At 40.2% G+C, this 22202-nt stretch overlaps 1 protein-coding gene across 4 annotated transcripts in view; it reads right to left on the bottom strand.

Moving 5' to 3' along the window:
- The window catches only part of DIAPH2 (diaphanous related formin 2), a 952586-nt gene that overhangs the window by 527190 nt on the left and 403194 nt on the right, over positions 1–22202 (bottom strand). The window lies entirely within an intron of this gene.

Genomic DNA, 22202 nt, shown 5'->3' with positions numbered 1-22202 from the left:
GGAGAAGAAGAAGGAGGAGGAGGAGAAGAAGGAGGAGGAGAAGAAGGAGGAGAAGAAGGAGAAGGAGGAGAAGGAGAAGGAGAAGGAGGAGAAGGAGAAGAAGAAGAAGGAGGAGGAGGAGGAGAAGAAGGAGGAGGAGAAGATGATAGGAAGAAAATAACAATGAAGAAAATTACAAAAAAGAGGAGAAGGGGTTCATGGAGGAGCAAAGAGAGAAGAAGAAGAAAATGATGATGATGATGATGGAGAGAAGAAGATAGAAGAGGAAGAGAGAGGAGGGAGAGAGAAGAGAGAAGAGGAAGAGAGAAGAAGAAGAAGAAGAAAAGAGAAGTAAGAGAGAAGAAAGAGAGAAGAAGAAAGAAGAGAAGAAGAAAGAAGAGAAAAAAGAAAAAGGAGAAGAGAGAATAATTAAAAGACAAAAGGGCAAATTGAAAAAGATTTCTAGTGTAGAAAAGTCACAAAATTTTCCACTGTTGGGCAGTTTCAGCCGCTCTTGCAACTTTGAAGAAAAGTGAGAGTAGCATAGCAGAAGGGGTGTGGCCTACCACATTTACTATAATTGATGCCTATGTAACGCCATTCTAAGGCTGGGTTCACATGGATTTTTTTGCAGGCAGAAAATCGGCCTAAAAATTCCATTTGGAATTTTGAGGCAGATTTTGCTCTGCCTGCACGCCGATTTTCATGGCGTTTTTCACTGCATTTTTCGGCCACAGCCATTGAGCGCCGCGGGCAAACAACACCGCAAAATATGCTTTCTCTGCCTCCCATTGATGACAATGGGAAGTCAGAAGTGTAAACGCCCGAATACAGGGGATGTCCCTTCTGTTTCCCGCGAGCCGTTTTTTTGCTCGTGGGAAAAAAACGCCTCCGCCTCCCATTGAAATAAATGGGAGGCATTTTCGGCATGTTTTCCGGCGTGGTTTCAGAGTCCAAAAAAGTGTCAAAAAACTCTTCCCCACTGTCAAGTAAAATAACGATAAAGAAGGAGGAAAGAAGAAGAAAAACACGTAGACCGAAAGAGAAGAAGTAGAAGAGAAAATGGAGAAAGAGGAGCAAAGGATACAAAGATGATAAAAGGGAAGTTAGAGGAGGGGAGAAAAAGTAGACTAAGAAAACGTAGCTGGTGGAGGAGAAAAGGATGAGAAACGTGTTTGTGAGTTGCTGTTTTGTACATAACTTTGTATCTGTTGCATTATTATCACTTATCACTGGTCTTTGGAAGAGCTTCTCACTCTAATTGTAAAAGCTCTTATACCCTCTTACTCGTTACATTGTGAGTATTCGTTATTTTATTTGCACCATTACGGCATATTGGAACAGCGTGACTTGCTGTTTTATATTGTATAAGGTTTATGTGTTATTATTACGTCTCAATGACAATATTTAAACAATTACGGAATTGACACAGTAAGAAAAGGCAAAAGGAAATAAGAAATAAACTTCATTCCTGTTTCTTCCACAAAGGACCTTTTCTTTATAGATGTGACTGCAGTTCTTATAATGTTTTGTTAAACACAGTAAAATGTAAAATTCTTAAAAGAAAGGTTTACCAAATGCAGGTAAAAAAAAGAAATCATTAAGGCTTTCTTCACATCTGTGTCAGGGCTCCGTTCCGATGTTAGAACGGGACCCTGACTGAGACAAACGGAAACCATAGGTTTCCGTTTGCATCACCATTATTTTTAATGGTGACGGATCCGGTGCAAATGGTTTCTATTTGTGTCAGTTGTGCAAGGGTTCGGTCAAAACGAGGGAAATAGTTTAAAAAATGTGCAGACGTGTGTCATAGTCAGGGATCCATTCTGATGGGAACTTTAGACGGAACGTCAGAATGGAACCCTGGCGCAAATGTGAATTTAGCCTAACCCGTTATTAATTTTGCAGATATAAAAATGTGAACATTTACACATTAAACAAACCCTGCTGGCTTCTTAGAAAAAAAATTCCAGTTACATATAAAAGATTAGTTTATATTCGCATTGTTGTACACGAGGAACAGTATTATAGTAGTTATATTCTTGTATATAGGGGGCAGAATTATAGTAGTTATATTCTTGTATATGGGAGCAGTATTATAGTAGTTATATTCTTGTATATACACGAGCAGTATTATAGTAGTTATATTCTTGTATATAGGGGCAGTATTATAGTATTTATATTCTTGTATATAGAGGGCAGTATTATAGTAGTTATATTCTTGTATATAGGAGCAGTATTATAGTAGTTATATTCTTGTATATAGAGGGCAGTATTATAGTAGTTATATTCTTGTATATAGGAGGCAGTATTATAGTAGTTATATTCTTGTATATAGAGACAGTATTATAGTAGTTATATTCTTGTATATAGGAGCAGTATTATAGTAGCTATATTCTTGTATATAGGAGGCAGTATTATAGTAGTTATATTCTTGTATATAGGAGGCAGTATTATAGTAGTTATATTCTTGTATGTAGGGGGCAGTATTATAGTAGTTATATTCTTGTATATAGGGGCATTATTATAGTTGTTATATTCTTGTATATAGGGGCAGTATAATAGTAGTTATATTCTTGTATATAGGGGCAGTATTATAGTAGTTATATTCTTGTACATAGGGGGCAGTATTATAGTAGTTATAGTCTTGTATATAGGGGCAGTATTATAGTAGTTATATTCTTGTATATAGGGGCAGTATTATAGTAGCTATATTCTTGTATATAGAGGGCAGTATTATAGTAGTTATATTCTTGTATATAGGGGCAGTATTATAGTAGTTATATTCTTGTATATAGAGGGCAGTATTATAGTAGTTATATTCTTGTATATAGGGGGCAGTATTATAGTAGTTATATTCTTGTATATAGGAGCAGTATTATAGTAGTTATATTCTTGTATATTGGGGGCAGTATTATAGTAGTTATATTCTTGTATATAGGGGCGGTATTATAGTAGTTATATTCTTGTATATAGGGGCAGTATTATAGTAGTTATATTCTTGTATATAGGGGGCAGTATTATAGTAGTTATATTCTTGTATGTAGGGGGCAGTATTATAGTAGTTATATTCTTGTATATAGGAGCAGTATTATAGTAGTTATATTCTTGTATATAGGGGGCAGTATTATAGTAGTTATAATCTTGCATATAGGGGCAGTATTATAATAGTTATATTCTTGTATATAGGAGCAGTATTATAGTAGTTATATTCTTGTATATAGGGGTCAGTATTATAGTAGCTTTATTCTTGTATATAGGGGGCAGTATTATAGTTATATTCTTGTATATAGGGGCAGTATTATAGTAGTTATATTCTTGTATATAGGAGCAGTATTATAGTATTTATATTCTTGTATATATGGGCAGTATTATAGTAGTTATATTCTTGTATATAGGGGCAGTAATATAATAGCTATAGTCTTGTATATAGGGGCAGTATTAAAGTAGTTATATTTTTGGGCTGATTCAGTAAAATGATGCAGCTGAAGTGTTATTTGCACTCAGAGAATGTTTGAAAAGTAGCAGAATTATCCCCCCTCCCCCCTGAAAAAAAATATGATGATTGCTTTATTAATTGTAAGAGGTATTTCCCTTCATTATCCAAGCAGATCATCATGGAGGGAATTGTCGTATTTTTACATTTACAAAAAAAACACCTCAATTCCAGCTGACAAATTTCTATTTTTATCTGCTCTAGTGGATCCTGTATTAGAAGATGAAGAAGAATTATGAAAGAATATATGCGCTCAGTAGGACCGACCGAACTCTCACCTGTAACAACCAAATTACCCAGGAGTAATATGAAGTTGATCTTGGCTCGTCGCTTGTTGATATTATTAGGTTTGTATATCCTAAAAATAGACGTTTGCCCCGTGTACAGGTATGAATCACAACCTGAACAAAACCCTTTGGTGCTTTGTCTCTGCCAGTCTGACCAGCACGGTCTGTGGATTTATATCATCATCTGCTTAGTGTACAATGCCTCATCTTACAGGCAGGGAAATTATATGGTTTTTTTTGTTTTTGTTTTTTTAATACAACTTTGTTCACATTAGCATTATTGCGCCGGTTATTATTGGAGCCATTACAGCTTTGATAGATTTGTTGTAAAATAGATCCCAAGGTTGATCCATTGTTTCCGCAGTGCAGTGTCCTTTGTATGGCGTATACATACCACCAGTGCCTGACAGACCCTATTGAGTTATAATGGTGTCCGTTGAGTTCTATTGTGGTGTCCGTCATCTTGACAGGAACAATAGAATGGCACGCAGCACTACTTTTGACATCAATTATGACGGAATAGTGACGACTCTTCTACAAAGATATAAACAGAGCCCAATACCAGATACATACATACATATATATACTACATATACATACTATATGGACTACATATACCTTTAAGCAAATCCATTGTACAGGTTTTAGGGCTACGTTATCCCATATTGCACTGTAAAAATCATCTGATCGCCATTGATCCAGCTCCTCGCACTCCAGAAAAATAGCTACGTTTTCTTCTGGTAACCGTGGGCAGCCAGACTTTTCCCCTTCATCGGCATGGCGGTCATTCAGCTGAATGGCTATCCATGTGACACATGGATGGTTCGAGTCTGGCTGAGAGGTCACTGCTGCTAATCGATTATTGGCTGGTCTATTTGGATGCTTGCAGGAACTAATCACTAGAAAAATCTGAGTTTTTACCAGTTTCCCTTCAAATTTTTTTTTTTTCAAAACAATATATACTTGAGGTCTCAGCAAATCTATAATTGTATTGGCTTGCAGACGATATTAAAGCAATGAAAGATGTACGTCCAAATCTTATTTTCATCGATTTAAGCACCCCACCTTGTTGCTGCCACTCCAAACCCCTGTATTATAATCATAGTAATAAAATAGAATATTACATCTGCAGAAGTATACAGAATCCATTTTTACACAGAGACAGTACAATCTGCACATTACTGAGAATAACAGTCACTTCAGGCCTTTAGGAAGTTAACGTTGAAAGTTGAGGAGCGAGTGATCAGTGTCTGATTTTTATGGCGCGGAGAGGAGCTCGCTAAGTCTTGGTGCACTTCATCATTCTCTGCCTTATGACTAAGTGCGACGCAGGAGCCCGCTGCAGACATATAAAGAAGAATGACTTGCTGTTCAATTCCCTCCTGTGATCTTTGCAAGTAAAGAAAACAACAAGAAAACAGAAGAGTCGCGGTTAACCGTCTGATTGCCAAGTTGGTTTAAAGGGCGTACCAGAATAAAAAAAAAATCTAAAAAAAGTTTTTCGTTATTTTTTTTTCTTGAAAATTTTGGGCAGAATTATGGCAAAAAAGCAACAAAGTGGCCAAAATTAGTTTAAAGTGTAGGTAAACGTTTAACAAATTTCTGACATGTTATAGTGACATGTCAGAAGTTTTGATTGGTGGGGGTCCGAGCACTGAGACCCCCACCAATCACTAAAACGAAGCAGATGAAGCGCTCGTGTGAGCGCAGAGCCGCTTCGGAAATGAATATATCGGAGTACGGACTCAATAGAACGTCTATGAGCCCGCACTCCGATACACTTATTTCCGGAAAAAGCCGAACAGAAACGAAGCGGCTCTGCGCTCACACGAGGGCTTCAGCTGCTCGTACTAGCGATTGGTGGGGGTCTCAGTGCTCGGACCCCCACCAATCCAAACTTCTGACATGTCACTATGACAGGTCAGAAGTATGTTAAACTTTTACCTACACTTTAAAGGGGTTTTCTGACCCCTAAAAATGGTATGTCTTTCAGTTTGTCTTTGCTGGGTGATAACGTGTCATCCCTTAACACATCACATGACCATGGCACCCAATTGATGGCATGGCATTTTTTGACAAGGCATGTGGTGGCATGTTACCCATAGTGGCATCACTACTGTGGCCAGCGATTGGTTTGCACGGTCATATGACGGGATGCGGCACTGGACCCTGAACGGTAAAGTTATTAGTAACAATATTTATGTCACCATGTTACAAAACTATAAACTGTGGGACACAAATTTTTCTACTGCCAAAAATGCCACCAATACATTTTCACCATCGCTAAATAAATTAAATGCCACATCTGGCCAATATTCTCTCCAACAATTTACACCTGGTGTTGGCTGGCTGATTATTTTTTTATGTAGAAAATACTCCGTAACAATAATTTGACAATGATTTGATCACAAAATTGTGGGACCCCCAGCGATCAGCTGTAATCTGGGAGAAAGCCTGACATTAAGTGTTCAATTTCCCAGCAGTGCCACCACAGGTGAAATTAGGTATTTCACAGTGCCCATTCATATCAATCACTATCAGTGTAATGCAGGACAGGACAGGTCCTTCAGAGAGAGAGACGTTCCTTGAAACTGACCTCCGCTCTGACCAAGAGATGAGGATCCTGAACACAGGTAATACTTTATCGATAAGGTAACTGCATACATGGCCATTTCTTGATTAAAGTGTTGGGGCTCGTTATTTCAAGGCATTGATGAGGTGACGGCTTATTAATTTCTGACTCGACATTAAGATCTGAGATATCTGCCTAAAATTTCAAGGGGAAGAGTTAAAAAAAAAATAATTGCAGACATTTATCTTGTGACCCATGTTGAGAGTTGCAATTAATAGGTTGGGGGGCAAGCAGTCTAGGGGTCCAGGAAAAATATCTGCCTGGCCTTTGGGTAGGGAGGGTTTGGGGATTTTCCTCATAAAGCAGAATTGACTAAAATCGCCAAGGGTTTGTATAAAGGGGATGGGGGGGGGGGGGGTGTAAGATTTGGTTTGACTTTCTCTGAACCAAAAACTTATAAAAAGCGAGAAATTGCCACCCAAAAGGACCCTATGACACCCAATGAGTTGACTTGAGAGATGGACACTCATAGGTTTCTGTAAATCCAATTGATTGCATTGGAAAGGTGGCTGACCGGCTAGGCATATGCAGCTATTTCTCAATTTAAAAGAGGGCTGAGGTTCTTCAAGATATCATTGGGGTAACCTCTCCTCAACCCCTCAATATGGCTTTTCAAAAAATTTATAAATATACAAGGGAGGGTAAATATTCCTATATCCACCCTATCAAGCATCAAAATATAATAAAAGCAGATGCAAGTCCGTGTATTAAGGATTTATCTCCAAGTAAGAAGCAATAGCCGGTTAAATAAGAGCAGAATCATCCACGGCTCCGTGTGCAGGCTGCATGTAAACATTTGGTGATGTTATGGTCACATACATCAGTACAAGATATAATCTGATTATATGACGGAACGTTTACCCAAGGCCGGGCTGTCTCCGCTTTTAATAACTATTTCTAGAAATAAAAAGATGATCCGTTCCCTGTAAGGAAAATCACACTGCAGACATGTGGAGGGAGAATCCCTGGAGAAATATGGAGGCAGGAAACACAAGCAAAATCTAAGGAAATGACAAATACAGGTTCATGTGGGAGAGAGCTTAGAAAATAGAAAACCGTGAGCGTTTCACAATGTAAATGTTACCGGTAATGTCATAATACAGCATAACGGCATGTGTAGTTATATTCTTGTACATAGGGGGCAGTAATATAGTAGTTATATTCTTGTATATAGGGAGCAGTATTATAGTAGTTATATTCTTGTATATAGGAGCAGTATTATAGTAGTTATATTCTTGTAAATAGGAGCAGTATTATAGTAGTTATATTCTTGTATTAGGGGCAGTAATATAGTAGTTATATTCTTGTACATAGGGGGCAGTATTATAGTAGTTATATTCTTGTATTAGGGGCAGTATTATAGTAGTTATATTCTTGTATATAGGGGCAGTATTATAGTAGTTATATTCTTGTATATAGGGGGCAGTATTATAGTAGTTATATTCTTGTATATAGGGGGCAGTATTATAGTAGTTATATTCTTGTATTAGGGGCAGTATTATAGTAGTTATATGCTTGTATATAGGGGGCAGTATTATAGTAGTTATATGCTTGTATATAGGAGCAGTATTATAGTAGTTATATTCTTGTATATAGGGAGCAGTATTATAGTAGTTATATTCTTGTATATAGGAGCAGTATTATAGTAGTTATATTCTTGTATATAGGGGACAGTATTATAGTAGTTATATTCTTGTGTATATAGGGGGCAGTATTATAGTAGTTATATTGTTGTATATAGGGGGCAGTATTATAGTAGTTATATTGTTGTATATAGGGGGCAGTATTATAGTAGTTATATTGTTGTATATAGGGGCAGTATTATAGTAGATATATTGTTGTATATAGGGGCAGTATTATAGTAGTTATATTCTTGTATATAGGAGCAGTATTATAGTAGTTATATTCTTGTATATAGGGGGCAGTATTATAGTAGTTATATTCTTGTATATAGGGGGCACCATTATAGCAGTTATATTTTTGTATATAGGGGGCAGTATTATAGTAGTTATATTCTTGTACATAGGGGGCAGTAATATAGTAGTTATATTCTTGTATATAGGGAGCAGTATTATAGTAGTTATATTCTTGTATATAGGAGCAGTATTATAGTAGTTATATTCTTGTAAATAGGAGCAGTATTATAGTAGTTATATTCTTGTATTAGGGGCAGTAATATAGTAGTTATATTCTTGTACATAGGGGGCAGTATTATAGTAGTTATATTCTTGTATTAGGGGCAGTATTATAGTAGTTATATTCTTGTATATAGGGGCAGTATTATAGTAGTTATATTCTTGTATATAGGGGGCAGTATTATAGTAGTTATATTCTTGTATATAGGGGGCAGTATTATAGTAGTTATATTCTTGTATTAGGGGCAGTATTATAGTAGTTATATGCTTGTATATAGGGGGCAGTATTATAGTAGTTATATGCTTGTATATAGGAGCAGTATTATAGTAGTTATATTCTTGTATATAGGGAGCAGTATTATAGTAGTTATATTCTTGTATATAGGAGCAGTATTATAGTAGTTATATTCTTGTATATAGGGGACAGTATTATAGTAGTTATATTCTTGTGTATATAGGGGGCAGTATTATAGTAGTTATATTGTTGTATATAGGGGGCAGTATTATAGTAGTTATATTGTTGTATATAGGGGGCAGTATTATAGTAGTTATATTGTTGTATATAGGGGCAGTATTATAGTAGATATATTGTTGTATATAGGGGCAGTATTATAGTAGTTATATTCTTGTATATAGGAGCAGTATTATAGTAGTTATATTCTTGTATATAGGGGGCAGTATTATAGTAGTTATATTCTTGTATATAGGGGGCACCATTATAGCAGTTATATTTTTGTATATAGGGGGCAGTATTATAGTAGTTATATTCTTGTATATAGGGGGCAGTATTATAGTAGTTATATTCTTGTACACAGAGGGCAGTATTATAGTAGTTATATTCTCGTATATAGGGGCAGTATTATAGTAGTTATATTCTTGTATATAGGGAGCAGTATTATAGTAGTTATATTCTTGTATATAGGGAGCAGTATTATAGTAGTTATATTCTTGTATATAGGGGGCAGTATTATAGTAGTTATATTCTTGTATATAGGGGGCAGTATTATAGTAGTTATATTCTTGTATATAGGAGCAGTATTATAGTAGTTATATTCTTGTATATAGGGGCAGTATTATAGTAGTTATATTCTTGTATATAGGGGCAGTATTATAGTAGTTATATACTCGTATATGGGGCAGCAGCATAGTGTTTATATTTATGTATGTACATATGAAAATGCATTATGGCAATAATTAGGAGTAGTTAGTATTACAGGATCTAGAAATGACATTCCGCTTTAGTTTGTCAGATAAATGACTGAATAGGCTTGAAACACTACACCTAATCTCCTTTCACTACTGCACCTGGCAGCTCTTAAAAGGTCCTTTCTCCAAATAAGGCAACAATGAACACAGGAGAAACCTTTTAGATTAAAGAGAATGAAGTTTGTGCTCCTTCCTAAAACATGATGGGAAGGACATTCACAAAATGGTGCACGGCTCGTTACAGGGACATGTGATAGAAACACAGGTGCTGGGTTCGTTACAGGGACATGTGATTGAGACACAGGTGCTGGGTTCGTTACAATACACAGCTCTGATACTCATACTGTAACAATCTGTCCACTGGAAGGAAATTTTAATGACGGGGGTAGGGAAACGGACAAGTGAGCCCTAATCTACCCGCCACTCTGTCCCTGCCTACTTGCAACGACCCGCCCTAGGCGACGGGGTACAACTGGGCGGCGGTCCCTACGCTCAGTAAGTGCACGAGACAAACAGACAAGGGAACACAAAGAAAAGGGAAAGGGGCAGTTGCCCACGGCAAAACAGTGAGCAACAAAAGTGGTGAACGAGCCGAGTCAAACCAGGAGTGCACGAGGTACCAAACGCAGAGCAGGAGAGTAGTCAGTAATGCCAGGGTCAGTATGGAGCAGGATCAAATAGATAGAAGCTGTAGCTGGGCCAGGAAACCACACGAGAAGAATCACAAGCAAAGGAGGAACAGGAAAGGAAGGTATAAATAGACAGAGGGCGGGAGCTAGCTCCGTCTGGCCAGGCTGCGATAGGCTCTCCCACTCCTAAGCCTGCCATCCTGAGTGGTGGAAGATGGAGTCAGTCTCAGAGACATAGACTCAGGTGCAGACTGATTACCTATGGGAGTATCCGCAGAAGTTGTGCCTGGCAGATCCTTTACAGAAATATTTAAGATTCCTTCTTAATAACCACAAGCAGAGATCTTAAAAACCTTGAGGAATAATACAAACAGTAAATTGGAAAATTATGTAACTTTAAATTAAAGAGGCAGAAATTACATTAATTTGCTGAAATCGGACAATACCTTTAATATCACTTTGGACTAGAGCTGCACTTTAACATCCTGTAAATTTTTAAGATGTAATATTCAGATGATGGCACATAATTTATAACTATTTTCCGTCTTCATAGTAAACAGGAGGAGTAGACAGAGCACCGTGCAGTGCTAAATACAGGGGCGTAACTAAGAATGACTGGGCACCATAGCAAACTTTTAACAGGGTCCCCCCTCCCCTGGCTGCCACACAACCCCCCCCCCCCTTTTAGATAGTGCCTCCCTGTGGATTCTGCCACACAACGCCCACTGTAGATAGCACCATACAGGCCCCCGCTGTAGATAGCGCCATACAGCCCCAACCTCCCCCCCAAAAGAGCCCCCCAAAAATAAGGCCTTTAGCCTATGGGTTGTCCCACACAACACATGTATCCCCTATCCACAGGATAGGGGATACATGTGTGATCGCTGTGGGTCCGACCGTTCTCCATGAGAACGGGGGACCAAAGTTCTCCATGAGAAACCTTGGACTTCCGGGTCTGTGTCCGGCAGCTCAATAAAAATGAAAGGAGCGCTGGCTACGCATGCGCACAATCGCGACCGGTGCTCTAATTATTTCTACGGAGATGCCGGACACAGACCCCGGAAGTCCAAGTTTTCTCATGGAGCACTTTGGTCCCCCGTTCTCCTTATCGCTGGGGGTCCCAACGGTCGGACACACAGCGATCACACATGTATCCCCTTTCCTGTGCATAGGGGATAAATGTGATTTGTGGCACAACCCCTTTAATGGCAGAGCGGGAAGACACCTCCCTGCTCTGCCATAGTGTTAAGTGGTGTCGCTACTACTGTAGCAGCCATAGTGGCTGCTAGTCAAGCCTCTGGCCATGGGGGGGGGGGGGCTGTGCCGGCGGGCGGCACGGGCCTCCTCATGCTGCGGGCCCCGTAGCAGCCAATATGGCTGCTACAACAGTAGTTACACCACTGGTTAAATACTTCGCTCATTATTACACCTGGACCTGGAATCAAATCCAAATCAATGACTTCTGTAACTATCCGGAAACGTGCTGCGTATGACTCGATGACAAGTAAGACGCTGCGCCGCTCTCTGCATGACGTGGCATTGATGGCGCAGACACAGAAGAATGGAACAACGTCTGCCCGTGTTTTATTTAATTGCAGTTGGATCATGTGATCATTAAGACAATGGCTTCAATGACGGTTCCTTCCTTTCTGCTGAGAGCACTTGGTCCCGGCGTCAGTGGGGAACTTTTTGTAGATGAAATTATTGTAAAATTACAATTCGACACAAGCGCTCTCCCAACTGTGCTCTCTTACGGTCTCATTCTATGTTGTCTCTCATAGCCCCCATCCCTTACAAGACTTTAGAAATTTAACTCATAGCGTGCAGACATATAGATAGGCTTATTGTACAGGATATTTCATCACTACATTATATGACAAATTTAAGACTGGCCCACCGGAGAAACATGAGGATTCTCCGTTTGGGCCAGGCTCTGAACTAATATTGGCCCTAAAGTTCTAGCAGATGAAAACCCCATTTTGGAGCAATCACTTGTCACTAGAATCTATTTCTTACAGATTGTTTACAAATAATTTATTAGACCTCAGTTGTTGTCCAAGCACGAGGCGGTTTTTCACACGGATGACCTATCAACAGGATAGGTCATTAGTATATGATCGGTGGGGGTGCTACACACAGACCCTGCACCGATCAGCTGTCCTGGATGCATCCGGGCACCGGATGTTATGTAGTGGCCGATGTCGGAAGCAGATCACTCCGTACACTATATAGCAGCCATGCTTAAGTACTGTAACTCTGCTCCTATTTACTTGAATAGGAGCAGATCTGCATTAGGGACGCTGTACTGTGACCGGAGCCATCTGCTTCCGCCATTATATAACATCCGGTGCCCAGAGGCAATCGGACCAGCTGATCAATGCGTGGTCCAGGTGTTGGACCCCCACCGATCATATACTGATGACTTATCCTGTGGATAGGTCATCAGCATGAAAAACTACCCAACCCCATTATATGTGCACATGTTTTGTTCAGATGGAAGGTGGACCCGCATTTCCTTTCGAGGTCCCAATAAACCCTAGTCCAACGCTGAATATGACACTACACCATTTATTCCAGAAGTTCCAAATTGCAGCAAGTCTCTTGACAATGCCATGCACTACATATCTCCGGTCTAAGAGGATCTTGTAGCTTTGTTCATCCTGTGCTACCTGCTTCATGCATGCCAGAAATATAGTGAAGAATGACACTTGTTCACGAAGCACAGCAGGCAACAGAAGTGATAATAGACAAGCAGAGAAAAGTAACAATTTATCTGAAGGACTCTACAATAAATAATTACAATGGAAAACTCAGAGTTTACCTCCAACCTTTCCTCTATTATGTGACGTTTGAGCCTTGACTGCAGGGCTGGCCTGTCAATCAAGTTCTGTGGAGGTCTCTGGGTGGAACATATTCTTCTTCCATGGGTAAAACAAGTAATACTGCTGAAATAATAATATGGCATATGGCCATATAGTGCCCAAATATAGAGTGCCTGCATAATAGTTCCATGGAGTGAACCTATAACAGAGCCACATGGGGACAAAATAGCAACGCCATATAGAACCTAAGTAATAACGCACCCGGCGTCTTGATAGAAGTTTGATAGAACCCACCAGAGAGAAGTGTAGATGACAGGTCTCGGACTAGAGGTGATGAATAATGGAGGATGGTGGTGGTGGTTGTGGTAGAGGTATCACGTATAGGATAGGAAAAAAGTGGTTTGCTGTAAAAGTTTGGAGAGGGGACTGGTCTGAACTTCGCTGTAGTGTTTTTTGACCCCATTACGACAAATAAACGAATAACAGTCCTATAGAAGGCTACACATCTAGAATTGAGAGAATAATCCAGACCTGAAGGCCAGCAGATCAGACATGGACACTGCGGTCAAATATGAGACAAAAAAATATTTACACACAGCAAAAGTCACGCGGATTCTCAAGTCTTACCAACCGTTCTGTTTATTAGGAAACGAGAATCACTTTAATAACTTGCAAATGGCAAAGCAGAGGCTTAATGTAGAATCGGAGATCCCCACTTCACGAGGTAATTAAAAGTGAAGCAGCATAATGAATAAGCAACTTAAGGAGCTTGATAGATTGTGTTACATAGGAAGGCGAGAGATAAGGCAGGGAGAGAACTTCGCTGTACGTCAGTGTACGGTGTCGCGGTGTAAGGGATGCGGTGTGCGCAGCGGAGGATTCACAAGAAAAGCTCATTACTTGAGGATTTATAAGGTTTATGTAGGAACTAGGGCAAGGACACACTGAGAAATTGGCCAAGAGGGTTAAGCCTAAGCATCTAAAAGCCCAAGATTTCAAAAGTCCCTCCAGCCACCACAGATAGATGAAGGGTCCCAGTTGAGCTCCACTGGTCGATTTACTATTATACACTTAGTAAAAAGTTTTTGGGCTTAGAAAACCCATATTTAAATACCCTCCTAGGGAATTCTTAGTTCATATATAAGGGTCCCCCATTTAGGACCCTCATTTATTGAACGGAGTCCCTGGATCACATGTGCAGTCCATTGATTTACAAAATTGTTTAACGCATCAATTTCCTTAGGGCGGCGCAGCAGAAGAATAAAATTATTGATGCCGAATTACCCCACAGAAACAGCTGATGGCTGGGGGTATCAACAGAAGGACACCCTGTGATCAGTTCATAGACAGGGAATACTTCAACCCCTTTAAGTGACATCATCAGTTTCCATCTGGGGGCCAAGGATTGTCAAAGTCATCAGTCCACTGTCAGCCGGAAACCATCACAATACAAGGCAAACTAAAGACGGTTTATCAATAAGGGTAAGACCAAACGGAGCAGTCCGGACACAGCCAACAACTGCGCCGGCACCATGTTCGGCGCGTCGGTGATCTAGGCTGTTAATGGTCGCGCATTATTGCGGGTAAAACGGCGCTTTACCTGCAAAATTTTGTGGCCATAAAGGGTGTATTAATTAATAAACGCTCTATTTTTGCAGGTAAAGGAGTGTTTCACCCGCAAGAACAGCACTGCCGAACATGGTGGCGGCGCGGTTGCTGCGCGGTATTAGGGCCGCTCCATTTGGATTCGCCCGAATACCTTAGGAAAAACATATATGTAAGTTAATGAAAGTTTCTCTAACATATTTTGCAAAAAAAAAAAAAATCAAGGGACAAAAGATTTTTGTGTGATTGAGTCATAATAAAATTGGATTTGGCCAATGAGTACACTTCTACCGGGCGTTCATTTACATAAGGAGGATACATCCAAAAAAGTGTATTTAAAGTGTTGCAAGTTTGATTCAAACTACTATTTTTTTTCGGTTCTAAATGAAATAGTTTTTGAGTTCATATTTTGAATACAACTAAGTTGTATTTTTTTTTACTTTATCCTTTTTTTCTATCATTTGTAGACTTTTTTGTTTCCTATTTTTGTTGTTTTTTTCCTTTTTTATGGAAAGTTGTCAACAAAAAACAAACAAACGTTTCATTGCAAAACAAGTTGTTGAGGAGTTGGAGGGCGCGAGCGCTGATCTCACGGTTCACTCAAGGTGTTCAGAAGCTGTTTTTACATCCTGCTGTTTATTCTAGAACTCGTTTGTTTACCCAGATCCATCTAAAGGGCTGATGCAACTTGCTGTAAGAGGCTGTTTTCTTGTTGTCGGCGGCGAGGTGCAGCTGGAAAGTTGGTACATTGAGCGCTGTCTGCACCTGTTCTTCAGTCACGGAAGGGACGAGCTCGTTTCAACACCTATCAGGAATCTGATGAGTTTAGAAACTCATTAACCTCTACCGGTGTCAGGAATGGCTGGAAGCATTTCACGGTGTAATCACGGAAACCAGTAAATAATGCTGGCAAATCAGTTTTCCGAGTCAATATTAACCATTTCATAACAGGCTAATGGGATAAAGCAGCTATGGCGCAGGGTCAGATGTTGTGTTTTTGAGCAGTATAAACTACAAATGTCGATCACAAATATAGGGAGGCCAGTTTATCAATATTAAAAAAAATATATGATATATATATATATATTAAGTTTATCCATATTGTCTCAGCAGCAAACTTTTAGACATAGTATAAAAAAACACCACTAGGTGAAGCAATTTGAGACTTTTTTTTTTTTAAATGCTTATCTGTTCCTGATAAAGGTGCAAACATAAGACATGCAACTGCGATTTAGGGTAGCAAAAAGATTCTACACTGTCAGATTTTTTGCAACCTAAGTGCATGATAGAGCACGTACATATAAAAGGTATGACCCTCGTAGGTTAATATTAGAGGTAAGAACACGCGTTATCACAGTGTGATCTACTGCAAAGTCCGATTAATCACGGTGGGTAAAATCACAGTGGTGCCTGTGCATATGACTTGATAATCCATAGGAGAGTTACGATGGCAGCCATATTGGCTATCACGCAGAAATGGATATATAGTAGGTAGGAAATCCCTAAATAGAATTTAGAATATCAGAAGATATTAAACAAATGACATATTTACTAGGGATACTCTGTGTAATATGCAAACAATTCCAATAGTTCTGCAGGGTCCACCATCAGGACAGTACAGGACAGCTAGGTCCAGCATCAGGACAGGACAGGACAGCTAGGTCCACCATCAGGACAGTATATGACAGCCAGGTCCACCATCAGGGCAGTACAGGACAGCTAGGTCCACCATCAGGACAGTACAGGACAGCTAGGTCCACCATCAGGACAGGACAGGACAGTCAGGTCCACCATCAGGACAGTACAGGACAGCTAGGTCCACCATCAGGACAGTACAGGACAGCTAGGTCCACCATCAGGACAGTACAGGACAGCTAGGTCCACCATCAGGACAGTACAGGACAGCTAGGTCCAGCATCAGGACAGTACAGGACAGCTAGGTCCACCATCAGGACAGTATAGGACAGCCAGGTCCACCATCAGGACAGTATAGGACAGCCAGGTCCACCATCAGGACAGTACAGGACAGCTAGGTCCACCATCAGGACAGTATATGACAGCCAGGTATACCATCAAGGCAGTACAGGACAGCTAGGTCCACCATCAGGACAGTACAGGACAGCTAGGTCCAGCATCAGGACAGGACAGGACAGCTAGGTCCACCATCAGGACAGTATATGACAGCCAGGTCCACCATCAGGGCAGTACAGGACAGCTAGGTCCACCATCAGGACAGTACAGGACAGCTAGGTCCACCATCAGGACAGGACAGGACAGTCAGGTCCACCATCAGGACAGTACAGGACAGCTAGGTCCACCATCAGGACAGTACAGGACAGCTAGGTCCACCATCAGGACAGTACAGGACAGCTAGGTCCACCATCAGGACAGTACAGGACAGCCAGGTCCACCATCAGGACAGTATAGGACAGCTAGGTCCACCATCAGGACAGTACAGGACAGCTAGGTCCACCATCAGGACAGGACAGGACAGTCAGGTCCACCATCAGGACAGTATATGACAGCCAGGTCCACCATCAGGACAGTATAGGACAGCCAGGTCCACCATCAGGACAGTATAGGACAGCCAGGTCCACCATCAGGACAGTATAGGACAGCCAGGTCCACCATCAGGACAGTATAGGACAGCCAGGTCCACCATCAGGACAGTAGAGGACAGCCAGGTCCACCATCAGGACAGTATAGGACAGCCAGGTCCACCATCAGGACAGTAGAGGACAGCTAGGTCCACCATCAGGACAGTATAGGACAGCCAGGTCCACCATCAGGACAGTAGAGGACAGCTAGGTCCACCATCAGGACAGTATAGGCGGCACTGCTGCCAGGAACCCAGGCAAATAAGGGGCACAAATATACCCTGTGGCCTGCAAAGTGCCTGCTACCAACCAGTCACTGCATGGGAGCTACAAAGTTCAGTTATCAAATGAAAGAGTCCTACTATATAAGCAATGATCTGCAGACCTGGTTCCCAACATGGTGCCTTTCATGTCACATAGGTATAAATACACAGTCCCATGGATGTAACTACCAGGATAGAGGGCAGGGCAGCTGTTATGGGGCCCAACAACTGAGGAGGCTTATTTATACACAGAGGAAAGGTGTAGGTGACTATGATTGTATGGACGATGGAAGGGGAGTGGAGAATTAAATGTGGCCCATACGTTTTACTATGGAGCTCCTTGGTTACCCCTGCGGAGTGCATTATCCCTCCTATGCTGTGTTACTTTTTGAATTTAATGTGCATTTCTATCATTTGTGCCATCATTGGTTTTTTTTCACTGTGATATTTTAGTGTACATGGTGACTTTTTCTGTGTGCGTTATTTCCGTGCTATGATACCATGATGTGCATCATCCCTGTACTGTGACATCACGGTGTGTATTTTTCTTTGACTCTGACATCACTGTGGGTATTTTACTTACTATGACATCACTGTATGGTCTACTTATGCCGTGACATCACTGCGTATATTCTTCTTATAATGTGACATCACTTTGTGCCATACCACTGTACTTTAACATCACTCATTAGATTATCCCTGTACTTTGACATCACTGTGTGCATTATTTCTGCACTTTGATAATAATCCCTGTGTATTAAGGACACCAAAATAATGATATGGTTTTTATGTTCTGAACATGGTGGTGTGGGACTCCATTTCAAGTTTTGCTATGTTACTTGTTATACCCTTGTACAGGCCTCAATAAGTTCTCTGACTCCCTTCCCCTTATGGGCTGACTAAACACATGGTAAAGGCCTGAGAGGCGACATAAAGATCATATATTTCCTTCCTTCCAAATCAGTGGGTGACTGTACGTGAGAATAAGTATACTGGCTTTTGTCAGGTGCCCAGCAAATATATGTAATAATGGACATAATAAGGAATTTGGGTCCCCGACTATTCGCCTACAATAATAAAAATAAATGAATAAATACAATAAATATGAAAAACAAATATTGGAAGCTTTAGCAGTTCACTTAACTAGGTTATACATAAAACAGATACAAATTCTATAGAAAATACAATAATACAGTTTATTTTAGGGTTCCTTCACGTGATTGAGAATGTTTTTTTATTTTTGTGAATCGAAAATGGTAAAAAAAAAAATAAAGCCTCAACGGTCACAAAAAAAAAAAAAAATTTCTAACTTAAAACTTTTTAGCCAGCAAGAGCGTAAAATCCTGAGAAAAGTATCTGGTCATTCAGACCCCAAACACCTATAATATAAAAGGAGTAAAATAAAACGCAGGCGGCTATTACGGCAAAATTGATGCAGAAACCGCAGATATTTTACTAGCGGAATTGAATCCTGCAAATCAGACTGAAAGATTATGTGGACTGTACAACATAGAGACAGATATTTGATACATATCCCCCCCCCCCTCCTCGGTTTTCACCACTTATTAGATGTTAATAATATGGATAAAATATTCACTCGTCAATGGCCCAGAGATGTAATTAGATGCAGCTCTATGTAGATTTCCCCTTAATTCCACCAGTGTTGTGTAGCGCACACCTGCATCACAGAATCCGCGTTTGTACACCTGTTAATTAACAATTTGCTTAATATGCAGGCGACTGGTTAATTAAGAGCAGCGCGGGCCGGGTTTACAAGCCTCGGTATCTGGATTGCGGGAGCAGATGTAAGACGAGCGGAGGCTGCTGCTGCTGATCCTCGGCTTTTATTTCTGAATTTTTTGTAATTTTTTGTAATTTTTTATTTTTGCAAGATGCATTTTATTCTGTCGCTTCTGAAATTCGTATTCTGCGCTCTACCTGCTCATCACGCGTCCTGTCACTCACACCATGGAACAGCTTGCTATTTACATAAAGAATGGTAAAAAAAAAAACATAAGTAACAGATTAATTCACTGGAGGGATTATGCTGACACGAGATTGTTAAAAGTTCATTTGAAGCAACATTGGAGGAACAGATTTTTATTAGAAAAATGCCGCTGTTTAACGTCGTCGGTTACTTTTTTTTTTTTTTTGCCGTATTTAAAATAAACCGGAGAATTAAACTTAATATCGAAGCAATTGCATCTCTTTTGTTTAGCTGAAAATGCAACTTTATTGCCTTCTGATATTGAGTTAAATGACAGGTAATAATCTAGTGCATTCCAGGAAAGATATGGAATATAGAGAATCTACAGATCATAGATCAGGATAACATAATAATAAATAATAATAATAATAAAACACTTTCTCCATTCCTTAGCGCATACTGGCGGTCCCTATAAGGTTATAATTATATATATATACACACACACACATGCACATACATATACACACACATACATATACACACACACACACACACACACACATATATACACACACACACACACACACATATACATACACACATACACACACATACATATACATACACATATATGCATACATGCGCACATATATACATACACACACACACACACACACACGGATATATACATACATACGCTCAGGTATATTTTGGGGTAAAACTATGTTATTACCAGAAAAAATAGCTAAAATGTAAAAAAGCTTATTTTTTTTTACTATTATTTTCAAAATTTAAGCCTAAAAATTCTAAAACAGCAAAGAAGGATGTGTATAAAAATTTTAAAAAACAGAAACCTGCATTGTCTGGAAAAAACGTCACAAAAATTACGTTGCTAGCCCAACAGATAAAAAAGTTATAGCCATTTAACTAACGCGTGCTAAAAAGGGCTAAACGGTGTCTGGTGCTGAAGGCTCAAAATAGTGCGGTCCTGAACTGGTTAAAAAAGTCAAGTTCAAGTTTCTTGACACTGTATTTAGTGTGTTAAAAGTCAAGATAAAGATGGCTACATCTGTATATACACAGGTACATGACCACATATATATATATACACACACACACACACAGGTACATGACCACACATACACACACACAATATATATATATTTATTTTTTCAGATACTGTACATGACCACACACACACACACACACAATATATACACACATACAAATACCCTCAAAGATACATGCCCCCATATATATATACACACACACACACACACACACACACACACACACACACACACACACACACACACACACATGACCACACATATACACACACACACACACTCTCTCTCCCAGGTACATGACATGAAGATTTTCTCACTAGATTACAGATGCTGCTCGTGGCTCAGGTGTGATTTCAGTTTTATCAATGAGATGATGCAATGTGCAAGGGTAATGATATCAGACAAACAGAGATTCTTCCTATAGATCATCCTGTTCCTATACCCCAGTGGGATCCCAGGTAAATACATTATACATCTCCAGTCCCTGCTAGAGCTGCTGCTTTTCTCCTTAACTCCGAGCTTGCGTCTCTCATCGCCCCCTGCTGGTTCAGTGCCTGTAAAGAGCATGTTCTGCGTTGGAAATGTGTCCATAAATGGCCGTTCTACAGTTGAGCAATTCTATGTTATTTTCTAGACTGTCCTGTTATAAAGATATATTATTTCCACGCCTCTGTCAGAAGTTTTGTTGTGTTACTGGTTGCCCTTGGATCCGACCATAACCCATTCCTCTGGCCATGGTCGGAAAAAGACACATCCCCACCTTAGTATGGCTTTGTGGTCGCTTCCAATGTTATCATGAACGCTATTTATTTTGTTTGCACTCGGGAACTTCTGATTATTCCCGAGCGCTTGGTGTGACTATAAGCCTGGAGCTGCTACTGCGCATGCGCACCACTGTCCAAAGCCTCGCCTACACTCGGGCACCGGTGACTGTTCCCGAGTGCTTCTGCTAAACTCGCATTTCAGCGTGCACTACTGCACATGCACATTAGCATCGCTGTAGAAGACTGTGTGCACCTGGGAACCGGCGGTTGTTCCCCAGTGATTCTAATTGACTATTTCAGAATCTGCTACAAGTAGTGGCATCGCTGTCCAAATCTTAGCCTGCACTTGGGAACAGTCGCCGGTTCCCGAGTGCAGGGATTTGGACAGCGGTGCGCATGCGCAGTAGCAGCTCCAGGTTTGCAGTCACACCAAGCATTCGGGAATAATCGCAAGTTCCCGAGCGCAAACGAAATAAAGCGCGTTGATGAGAACAGTGAAAGCGACCACAAAGCCATACTAAGGTGGGGATGTGTCTTTTCCCGACCATGGCCAGAGGAATGGGTTATGGTCGGATCCAAGGGCAACCATTAGCACAACAAAACTTCTGACAGGCGTGGAAATATTATATCTTTATAACAGGACAGTCTAGAAAATAACATGGAATTACTCAAATGTAGAACGGCCATTTATGGACACATTTATCTGTATTGTAGTTCGTGGGAAAACCCCTTTAATGATTATGGATATGGCACTAAAATCATTGGTTCCACTGGTCGTCATTGGTTTTGT

The sequence above is a fragment of the Rhinoderma darwinii genome, chromosome 8 (assembly GCF_050947455.1).
Source record: "Rhinoderma darwinii isolate aRhiDar2 chromosome 8, aRhiDar2.hap1, whole genome shotgun sequence".
In the NCBI taxonomy this organism is placed as follows: Eukaryota; Metazoa; Chordata; class Amphibia; order Anura; family Rhinodermatidae; genus Rhinoderma; species Rhinoderma darwinii.
This window is presented reverse-complemented; position numbering and strand designations above follow the sequence as displayed.